The sequence below is a fragment of the Sinocyclocheilus anshuiensis genome, unplaced genomic scaffold (assembly GCF_001515605.1).
Source record: "Sinocyclocheilus anshuiensis isolate Anshui unplaced genomic scaffold, SAMN03320099.WGS_v1.1 scaffold447, whole genome shotgun sequence".
Classification (NCBI taxonomy): Eukaryota; Metazoa; Chordata; class Actinopteri; order Cypriniformes; family Cyprinidae; genus Sinocyclocheilus; species Sinocyclocheilus anshuiensis.
In genome coordinates, this window is record NW_015552615.1 from 1,372,505 (window position 1) to 1,381,842 (window position 9,338).

Below are 9,338 nucleotides of genomic sequence, written 5' to 3' on the forward strand. Positions count from 1 at the left end.
AAACTGATTTTGGGTTAAATTTCTCACTTCTCAGATGTTTGTCCTGAGAAAATGACCCTAGCACTCTCAACATGCATCTCCTTTAGAGTTTCTGATCTCAAGTTTCTGCAATCAAAAGTTAGAAATCTTTTAGACTTTTCTCATCACATTCCTAAATTATCTGAGCTACTCTCTGCATTCATTATAACTCTGTACTATTGACTCATGTGTGACTGTTAATTCTTCTGAGGAATATTTAAACATCGCATCATGAGCTATAAACTGTTCCTCTGCTCTTCTTCATGCTGTCATCTTGTAGCCCACGTCTCTGGACTCATCCATCTGAGAGCAGGAACATTCCAGTGGAAGAATGCTTTGTACATGCAGGCACAGGGTGAGCTCAAAAATGTTAATAATCTCTCTCTGCTGGCAAGTGGAGACACACGTTTACGCTGTCAAATATGCAAATAAAGGAGCTGATTTGGGGAAACTGCTGTTGATTGCACCCGTTGATCTATCGGCTCATTTTTAACCCTTTCCTCTCCGGGCTGTGCAAAAGTAGAGCACTTACGTGTATTGGGTCTGATTGGATAAGTGATATTCGCTCTGGACTTTGTGACAGTCGCTTAAAATGAGGTCAATCGGGGTTGTATTGAAAGGAGAACCTTGTGAAGAACTGAGACTGGATGGAGATGGTTCTCAACTGGTTTTGCCTTAAGACAAAGACTTTACATTGGGCATCAAGTGGTGACTCCAAGCACCGAAAATCTTTGCCCAATAATGGCATAAAAACAATGTTTTGTTTACAATGTGTGTGAAAAAACAATATGGAGTATTATGTGTTATAGCAAAGAGACATGAATGAAATCATAAAATGAATTTTAAAAAATTCCCTCAAATCAAACACTAAAATGTATTAATATTACTATAAACTGCAGACCAAACAATATGCTAAATTACAGGGTTTCTGTGGGTCTTAAAACAGCCTTCTTAATTCGTCATACCACAATTTAAAGGGATAGCTCACCCAAAAATGAAAATTCTGTCATTAATTACTCACCCTCATGTCGTTTCAAACCCGTAAGACCTTCGTTCATCTTCAGAACACAAATTAAGATATTTTAACGTCTTAAATTGGAGCAGAGTGTCTTAAATGCATAAAGTCATGGCATTAAATGTTGCATTCATGTCAGTATTTTGTCTTGCTTTCTAATACAAATATCTAAACATTCTTAAATCAAGATACATTTACTTGAGATGCAACATAAAGATGAAGTCTGGGTTATTTGAAAAACTGAACAAAATGAAATGAGTTTGTTTAAAGCAAGAACAAATATCCGTCAACTGGGTATGAAAACGTGCTTTTCCTCTGAAATAAGCTGATTTTTTCTGCACTCATTAGCAGACATTTGTCCTTTTTTAACGTAAATCTGTTTCGTTATGATACATTTCTCAGAAAGCAAAACTTTTTGTGTCATTTTTGCATCTATTTTGACATATGCACTAGAAAACAAGACAAAAATACTGAGGAAGTACTGCAGTGCGACCAGAAGATACAGTAAAAGTTATTTCCATATTCTAGTTAAGCTATTATTCTGTAAAATTCATTATAACGTAATAGAAAATGATTGGAACTTGGAAGTTGTATTTTCAAGCTTTGAAATGCTGCTGATACAACTCTGTGCTCCTTAGACATTTACATTTAGAAAACATACTGACATTTTCTTTAAATTGCTCTCACAATTAGCAGAAACCCTGAATTATTAGCAATGCGTATGAAAAAAAAGTTTCTAAAAGCCTCATTCATTTTTGGCAGCCAATAATTCAGAAAATAAACTGTGGTCATACTTAACCAAGTGAATAGAGTTTGACTGGACTCCGACGTCAATAACAAAAGATATGAAAGTCTATCTTATCTATGGTTAGTTTCACTTTATTTACAATTTGCATTGTTTTTCCCACTGCAGTCAACAAGACCAATTATTAGGACACAACCCTGCATCAACTACCCATTTAATTTCATAAAAGCATTATGATAATTGTGCATTGCAATGATGCCTCTACTCTTTGAGGTCTCGGGTGTGCAAAGTACAGGAAAGGCTGCCGTAGGGAAACCCTTAACCCTTTCCTGGCCCTGCGAGTTGTTTGTGCAAGAAAAACCTCAGAGAGGGTCAGTGAGTTCGCAGAGGTATCCGGGGCTGAGCCCTTCTCAAATGTCGTCCATCAATCACTGTCCAAGCGGCGTAAAAGCACTGTAAATGACAGTAAAAGGATGCTACTGGATCGCATTGGTTCCTCAGGTTTGCCCTGATGTGATAACAGGTATGAATGATGCAAGAGGGGACATTTTTTACTCTACAAATCCTTCAACACCTTGATGCCTTGTGGAATGCAACCTAATTCTGTAAAGAAGGACAGCTAAGGTCGTCAAACTGCATGAGAAACAGATGTGGCCGAGAAATGTGGTATGAACAAAGCACAGCAATGTTTTAACAATCAGATAAGATCCTCCTTGTGGCAATTAACAAATAACTGCCTCAAGTTAAAGCACCTTAAGTCCCTAAGTCAATGAGGTTTGAGTGTGTTTATGTTGATTGTGTCATTTCACGCAAGCCGTTTTGTTCATTCGAGCAGACTTCAATTAAAACGTTATATTTTCAAAAGCCAGTCTTCTTGAACATGTCCACATATGCAATCTTTGATCAAACTCCGAATTAGGAAATCTTTATGTGCAACCAAAGATAAATTATGAAAAACAAACATGATTAGTCCCCCCAAATCTTTCCTTCATTTGTCACATGCACATGAACAAACTCTTCATGAACGACCTTTACTAGTGTTTATGTGCGCTTGTCTCTGAACTCAGTAGCCCTATCAGCAGGGGTTGTACAAACTTGAGTCATCAGTTTTGCTCCACTTCATGTGTTTTCTGCCGGTCTTATAGGTGTAAGCCTACTCTCAGGTCAAAGAGTTCATGAGCCAAACACATTAGGTTCATAAAACAGGATTAAAGCATCACATTTCATATAATTTAGTCTTAATTAAGGGTGTTTGTTAAGCTAAACATCACCCAATTGTTAAACATCAGTACTATTTGTGCTGCAAGAGAGGCATACTTTTATATTCCAAGCAATTTTTACCTTACAAACAAGATAAAAAAAGAAATCCCAGACCTGAGCTGTATTTCACAAAAGCCACTTTTTAACAACACACTAGCAACCACTTATTAATTACCCAGAACGCACGGGCAACAATCCACAACACCTTAACATCATGATGGCGAGCTGGTTTATCAAAACCATATGTATTTTCATGGATACTCTTGTGCAGTTTTGCCTTGTTTACCCATTTCTTTTGATCTACTCTTTCTAGGAAACTCAACCAATGTTGGGCAATAAAAAAAATCCAAAAATCCCAAGTATGAAAGAGCTTAACCCAAATTTACCAAAGAAAGAGTCTTGCATCAACCACAATATTCCACAGCTTTGTACTGCCAAATAGCCAAAAACAAGTTGCAAAAGTCCTTGCATGGCTGTGCTTCTGCAATAGCTCTAATACCTTGTTTTTGCCAAAAACAACCACCCGTGTGTTCTGGAATAACCTGAGGACTGGCTCGTGTTACGTTCTTTTAGTCAATTTAGTCCATTAAAGTTAACAAGAGGTCATGTTTTATTGTGCATATTATTGTTGATATGTTTACAGGTTTGTTTATGAGGGTTAGTTCTGACTGCATCCACCATCTTGAGTTTCCTGTCACTATAAACTCGCTACTTGCTTCACTGTTTATAGTCCAAACATCTCCACTGTTAACCAACAACCGGTTCTGAGGCATTTCTGTTATGCAGTACAAACATATGCTTCAGCTATCATCACACTAGCACAGATCATTGCAGAAGTCATTCAATTCATCGCTGATACTCACTAATGTGTGTGCTGCTGATTTCCCTCCATAATGATGTCACTTCCTGGAGGATGATGTCATCAAGGAACTGACTTATGTTATTTAAAGGGACAAAGTACTAACAGGATTGAAAGTGACATTGGGACAATTAAAAACTTTGAAATGAATAATAAGACAAATGTTTTGTTTGGAACATTTTAAAAAGACAGTGAAAAAACTGAAAAAAGACCTAGAACATATATAAAAATAATATAAATGACAACGAGATGGGTCATGAACTAGTGTCAAATTATTTTTTTTGTTTTTTTATGAACCAAAGTAACATTTTTAATTTATTTTTTAATTAAATGTAATATTTTTTTATTTAAACTATTTAAATTATTTTATCTAATACTGTAACATAAGATGGGAATAAAAATGTACAGCATAAAAGTCATGCACCTTTAAACTTCCAAGTTGTTGTTTTTTTTTTTTTAAAGCAGCATGCAACATGATATATACGATAAATCAATATTTGGCTGATTTGAGATTACTGGCCAAAAACAAACTGGGTTAACAGAATGATTAACAAAACTACCATAAGCCTTGTTACTGTGCACAAGTTGTGTTTCAAATATTTCTGGTGAATTATTAAAAAAATAAATACTGTGTAAAAAATTGCTGCAAGTTAATTGGCCTATTTTACACATATACAGATATCAAACACACCTCTCTCTAGGTATCAGTATTAGCATCGGCTGTTTGAAAAACCCATTTTGGTTGACCACTAGTGATGACTAGTGGTATTAAATAAGTTAGTTTAGGCCCAGTTAATAAAAATATGTTCTAAGAATGTTTTGGTAACGTTCCCATTAAGTTATGAAACCGTCATTGCTAAACATTCAAAATGTCCAGTTATTTTAAGTGGTAATTTTTTGCAAACATTATGGGAATGTTACTTGAATGTTGTCTGAACCATATTAGACAAACGTCCAAATAAAATGTTTCAGGAAAATGTTCCATAAATAATGTTTTTGTACAGACATTTTGAGAACGTTATCAAAGACCAGAGAACTTAGAATGAACATTCTACTGGAAGAATCTTTGTTCATAACGTTCTGATAATGTTCCATGTTAGTTCAGGTGTCTAATAGGCACTACTAAACCCAGTCCTGATGAAATTCTGTTCTCTGTGTGTGTTTTATGAACCCAGTGTTGTTAAATACTATGGCAGCACAGCAAGCACTGCAGAGGGTTCAGGGTTATTTAAACAAGACCTATGTATGCTATGAGTCAACATGTTTACTGTGCCGCATATCTCTACTTTGGTAAAACTATACTATGTCATGAGCGTGGGATTACCAGAGGGGCTTGAGTTCAGATGTAACATTGGACATTGGGTACTGGGCAACACGCTTACCCAGCTAATTTTATACCCAAACCTCATGCTTATGGGTCATACGATACACACATTAACAACATGGTCCGGCTAAACAACCCATACAGAAATGTACAATTGCTAAACGTACACAGTAAAAAACGCAGTGTCAATTTAACACTTAAAGTGTCGATTTTAACACTACTAAAGATCATATATGGTCCCAATCTGTCTAGTGTTAAAGTACACCGTTCGTAGTGTTGAATTTTTAGTGTTAATATAGCACCTTACAGTGCAGAAAAATTACACTCCAAGTGTAAAGTGTTACACTTGCTATTGTTGTTTAAATTTTACACTATGGGGTATTTAACACCCCTGGCGTTGTTTTAATCCTTTAAGTGTTATTAATAAGGTACTCTTTTCAGTGCAAACACAAAAATGCTATTGTATGGTGTTAATGTACAAGATTAGATATAACATCAAGAGTCTTCAGACAGATGTATAAATTTCAACGTTTATTTAACAAATGGGCAAAGTGGTAACTTTAAAACATATATCAGATGTGTAGAGGTTAATTAGTCAGTCACATTCATTAAGTGTTGCACAGAAACATAAAATAGTTAATAAAACACAAAATCATCAAATTTACCTAGACATGAACAAATATGACAGGTAGATTTGACAGTTGTGTAGCATCCATGAATGATGTTCCTCGTTGTCCCATCAGCGAGCAGGTATGGCTGTGTGGTCTCTTCTATGCAATCAAGCTGTTCTTCTTGTTGGTGCCTGCAGATCAAAGACAAAAATAACACTTAAGGTCAGCTCTCCAACTGATTTTATGTTAGTCTTTCATATACAGGTGCATCTCAATAAATTAGAATGTCGTGGAAAAGTTCATTTATTTCAGTAATTCAACTCAAATTGTGAAACTCATGTATTAAATAAATTCAATGCACACAGACTGAAGTAGTTTAAGTCTTTGGTTCTTTTAATTGTGATGATTTTGGCTCACATTTAACAAAAACCCGAGAAGCCAGGAACTTGGCTTCTTGAAAATAAAAAAATCAATGACAACAATATCTCTCTCAGGAATAATTCTGCCAAGTTGATTGTGTAGTCACACAGTGGCTCTGTTCACACCTGGCATTAGCACACATCTTGGGTGACGCATTTGGCCACGTTCTTTTATTACAGGGTTAGTTCAAAAATTAAAATTTCAAAATTGTTTACTCAGCCAAGACTTTTGTTATCTTTGAAACACAATTGAAGATATTAGAATACAAGATTTCTGTCCCTTGAATGACGGGCCACGCAACTACCACTTTGATACTTCATAAACTTCATAAAGAGATCTAATCCATAAAGAGAACTAATCCATACGTATTGTGGTTTAGTCCAAATTTTCTGTTTTTCTGTTTATGTTCCCCGACTAATGTTTAAATGTGAAAAAAAAAATTTCAATCTGTTCATTGTAAAGCGATCGAGTCTCTTGAGAAAATTTGGACTAAACTGCTCGATTCATTTGGATTAGTTTTATGATCTCTTTATGAACTTCTTGAAGTATCAAAGTGGTAGTTGTGTAGATTGTCGATGGAAGGACATTTTCTCATTTAAAATGTCTTCATTTGTGTTTTGAAAATGAATGCAAGTCTTGCAGGTTTGGAATGACAGAGAGTGAGAAATAATGAAAATTTTTCATTTTTGGGTCAACTAACCATTTATCTTTTTGCAGTTTGATATCTTAAATTAATAATTAGAAAATTCCAAGTGTGAACATAAGCTGATATTGTGTGCCTGCCCAGTTCAACTTCAATTTTTCATATTCATTTGTGTGTTTTAAATTTGTACTGCACATAGAATAACATATAAATGACACAGACTCACAATTCTGGCTTCATCTTCAGCATTCTGCTCCTTTCTTGAAGGGCTTCCATCACTCACACTCAGTGTCATCAGACTCCCAGTTTGCAATCTTATGAGAGGAGCTTCCTTCACTTGACACTGCAGAAGTCTGGGTCAATTCTATTGAAAAAGGATTAAAAAAACACTTATTTCAGTAATTAAATATGGTAAAATAATTGTGATTACCCCTAATTTTGAGTATGCTGAGAACTGTCTATAATACCGGTGTCAAGTGTCAAATCTATTTTATTTTTTTCTAGGGTCAATTAAATGAAACATTGTGCAATATTCACATGGAGGCCGGAGGCCTTTTAAGTGTTTATTTAATCTGATTATTAAATACATTTGTATAATTTTTAATGAGTAACATGAGTAATAAGGCATCTTAAAATGAACAGTGTAATACATTAGAATAAATGAACGTGTTAAGAATTTATCTTACTATTAATTTATTATTTATAATGTGAAAAGAAAATACAGATAGATTCAGACATATTTCTCCATTAAAACTTAACTTTGTATATCTAGAAATATTTAGGACATTATTTAACCCAAAATAGCATGCCATATGAATTGATAAAGACTGGTTTCAAGCTAAAGTACCTGCATGCTCTGCCAGTGGGCACTGAAGGAAATTGAAAGACTGACGGATTTACAGTTTAACGTACCTTTAACTCACTTTCACGATGCTTGCATAAACGTAATTGTCATAAGAAAAACTTGATGGTAGCGCGTTTGTGTCTTGACGCAGATATGACGACATGACAGACATGATATTCAGCACTGAGAACAAGCAACGTACAGATTACGCAGTTCACACTTAAGCCTATGGCGAATGGAAGTTTTTAAACGCGCTCTAATTTCAGAGTTTTGCATTAGATAACGTCAATCAAATGACTGGTAAATGTTCCGCGTTATGCCAGCTCTGTCTGCAGAGAGACTGCTCGTTTGCAGCGGGCGAGACAGACACTTCAACACGCTGTTATGCGTCACAAAAACGAAATTGTTAGCGCGTAATGTTTAACAGTCCCACTATTACCATTTCAAAGCATGGAAACAGCGAAATGCCACACTCAATGCTTTCAAAAACAAATATAAATTTACCATTTGATGAATTCTCTCATTTGAGTAGAAAACCGCCCAAATGTGCCTTTCTTGAAGGGCTTCCATCACTCACACTCAGTGTCATCAGACTCCCAGTTTGCAATCTTATGAGAGGAGCTTTCTTTACTTGACACTGCAGAAGTCTGGGCCAATTCTATTGAAAAAGGATTAAAAAAACACTTATTTCAGTAATTAAATATGGTAAAATAATTGTGATTACCCCTAATTTTGAGTATGCTGAGAACTGTCTATAATACAGGTGTCAAATCGTAAACTTGTAATTTTTTTTTTTACATACTTCATTCTAGGGTCAATTAAATGAAACATTGTGCAATATTCACATGGAGGCCTGAAACAATTTAAGTGTTTATTTAATCTGATTATTAAATAAATTTGTATAATTTTTAATGAGTAACATGAGTAATAAGGCATCTTAAAATGAACAGTGTACTACATTAGAATAAATTAACATGTGTTAAGAATTTATCTTACTATTAATTTATTATTTATAATGTGAAAAGAAAATACAGATAGATTCAGACCTATTTCTCCATTAAAACTTAACTTTGTATATCTAGAAATATCTAGGACATTATTTAACCCAAAATAGCATGCCATATGAATTGATAAAGACTGGTTTCAAGCTAAAGTACCTGCATGCTCTGCCAGTGGGCACTGAAGGAAATTGAAAGACTGACGGATTTACAGTTTAACGTACCTTTAATTAACTTTCACGATGCTTGTATTAACGTAATTGTCATAAGAAAAACTTGTCGACAGATATGACGATATGACAGACATGATATTCAGCGCTGAGAACAAGCAACCTACAGATTACGCAGTTCACACTTAAGCCTATGGCGAATGGAAGTTTTTAAACGCGCTCTAATTTCAGAGTAAGGCATTAGATAACGTCAATCAAATGACTGGTAAATGTTCCGCGTTATGCCAGCTCTGTCTGCAGAAAGACTGCTCGTTTGCAGCGGGCGAGACAGACACTTCAACACGCTGGTATGAAGCAACGTACAGATTACGCAGTTCACACTTAAGCCTATGGCGAATGGAAGTTTTTAAACGCGCTCTAATTTCAGTTTT